The sequence below is a fragment of the Styela clava genome, unplaced genomic scaffold (assembly GCF_964204865.1).
Source record: "Styela clava unplaced genomic scaffold, kaStyClav1.hap1.2 HAP1_SCAFFOLD_257, whole genome shotgun sequence".
NCBI lineage: Eukaryota > Metazoa > Chordata > Ascidiacea > Stolidobranchia > Styelidae > Styela > Styela clava.
Window position 1 is genome coordinate 17,501 of NW_027556439.1, and position 2,500 is coordinate 20,000.

Below are 2,500 nucleotides of genomic sequence, written 5' to 3' on the forward strand. Positions count from 1 at the left end.
AGAGAGTGCTGCGTCGCCGGCATCGGCGTCGAAAGAAGCCGAGCCGAAAAAAGTTAAAGTACAAACGTGCAAGCATACTAGCCTAACCCTAGGTAAGGCATGTCAGAGCGGAAGACAGTAAACTCGAATGAGCCAAGAAAGAGCGGTGCGGGGCCGGTCGGAGCGCACCCTTTTCTCGGTGGCTGGCGGGCGAGAGAGTGCTGCGTCGCCGGCATCGGCGTCGAAAGAAGCCGAGCCGAAAAAAGTTAAAGTACAAACGTGCAAGCATACTAACCTAACCCTAGGTAAGGCATGTCAGAGCGAAAGACAGTAATTTCGAATGAGCCAAGAAAGAGCGGTGCGGGGCCGGTCGGAGCGCACCCTTTTCTCGGTGGCTGGCGGGCGAGAGAGTGCTGCGTCGCCGGCATCGGCGTCGAAAGAAGCCGAGCCGGAAAAAGTTAAAGTACAAACGTGCAAGCATACTAGCCTAACCCTAGGTAAGGCATGTCAGAGCGAAAGACAGTAATTTCGAATGAGCCAAGAAAGAGCGGTGCGGGGCCGGTCGGAGCGCACCCTTTTCTCGGTGGCTGGCGGGCGAGAGAGTGCTGCGTCGCCGGCATCGGCGTCGAAAGAAGCCGAGCCGAAAAAAGTTAAAGTACAAACGTGCAAGCATACTAACCTAACCCTAGGTAAGGCATGTCAGAGCGAAAGACAGTAATTTCGAATGAGCCAAGAAAGAGCGGTGCGGGGCCGGGCGGAGCGCACCCTTTTCTCGGTGGCTGGCGGGCGAGAGAGTGCTGCGTCGCCGGCATCGGCGTCGAAAGAAGCCGAGCCGAAAAAAGTTAAAGTACAAACGTGCAAGCATACTAACCTAACCCTAGGTAAGGCATGTCAGAGCGAAAGACAGTAATTTCGAATGAGCCAAGAAAGAGCGGTGCGGGGCCGGGCGGAGCGCACCCTTTTCTCGGTGGCTGGCGGGCGAGAGAGTGCTGCGTCGCCGGCATCGGCGTCGAAAGAAGCCGAGCCAAAAAAAGTTAAAGTACAAACGCGATGCTAATGAGCGAGCCGTTGTCTCGACTAATATGTAGGGGGCGTTCGATCGAGCGTCTGGCTTGAGCGCTTGTCGGCCTAGCAGAACGGTCGCATTGTTATGCCCGGGTTTTAGGCACCGCTGCAGGCGGCCGGCAGAGCTCTTGTTTGTGCGAAACTGAATGGATCGAGCCCGAGAGAGGGCGAGCAAAGAAAAAACGCAAATCGCTCCGCCTGGCACTGCCGGCGAGGGCGTGGACGTCGCGGCCAGCGACTGTCGAAGCTGAGTACGGCCGCAGGCGATCGCCTCGGTCTTAAACGAATGCGACGAGCACGCGCCGGGCGGCCCAGCAAGGGCCGAGCGCAGCTGTCGCAGCTATCTGGTTGATCCTGCCAGTAGTGATATGCTTGTCTCAAAGATTAAGCCATGCAGGTGCAAGTACGAGTTCTCGTAAAGCGAAACTGCGAATGGCTCATTAAATCAGTCTTGGTTTATTTGGTCTCGTAAGCGAAGTGGATAACTGTGGTAATTCTAGAGCTAATACATGCATTAAGCGCCGACTTCGGGAGGCGCGCTTTTATCAGATCAAAACCGACCGGGTTCGTCCTGTGACGTTTGATGACTCTGGATAACCACGCGGATCGTACGGTCTCTGCACCGACGACGTATCATTCAAGTGTCTGCCCTATCAACTGTCGAAGGTACGCTACGTGCCTACCTTTGTGATAACGGGTAACGGGGAATCAGGGTTCGATTCCGGAGAGGGAGCCTGAGAAACGGCTACCACATCCAAGGAAGGCAGCAGGCGCGCAAATTACCCATTCCCGACACGGGGAGGTAGTGACGAAAAATAACAATACAGGACTCTAACGAGGCCCTGTAATTGGAATGAGTACATCCTAAAACTCTTAACGAGTATCCATTGGAGGGCAAGTCTGGTGCCAGCAGCCGCGGTAATTCCAGCTCCAACAGTGTATGCTAAAGTTGTTGCGGTTGAAAAGCTCGTAGTTGGATTTTGGGCGAGCGCCGCCGGTCCGTCGCAAGGCGTGTCACTGGTTGCGTTCGCCTCACCTTCGGTTCTCCGTCGGTGCTCTTGACTGAGTGTCGGCGGTGGCCGATAAGTTTACTTTGAAAAAATTAGAGTGTTCAAAGCAGGCTGTTCGCCTGCATAGTGTTGCATGGAATAATGGAATAGGACCTCGGTTCTATTTTGTTGGTTTTCGGAGCACGAGGTAATGATTAAGAGGGACAGACGGGGGCGTCCGTACTCTGCCGTTAGAGGTGAAATTCTTGGATCGGCGGAAGACGAACTACTGCGAAAGCATTCGCCAAGAATGTTTTCTTTAATCAAGAGCGAAAGTCAGAGGTTCGAAGACGATCAGATACCGTCCTAGTTCTGACTATAAACGATGCCAACTAGCGATCGGGAGGCGTTACCATGACGACCTTTCCGGCAGCTTCCGGGAAACCAAAGTCTTTGGGTTCCGGGGG

General features: G+C 54.4%; 1 non-coding gene across 1 annotated transcript in view; it reads left to right on the forward strand.

Moving 5' to 3' along the window:
• The first annotated feature begins 1,385 nt into the window (after nt 1-1,385).
• The window catches only part of LOC144418479 (small subunit ribosomal RNA), a 1,810-nt gene continuing 695 nt past the window's right edge, over nt 1,386-2,500 (forward strand). Inside the window, exon 1 of the ribosomal RNA XR_013473485.1 lies at nt 1,386-2,500. This exon is cut by the window's right edge and continues 695 nt beyond it. This is a non-coding gene — a ribosomal RNA (small subunit ribosomal RNA).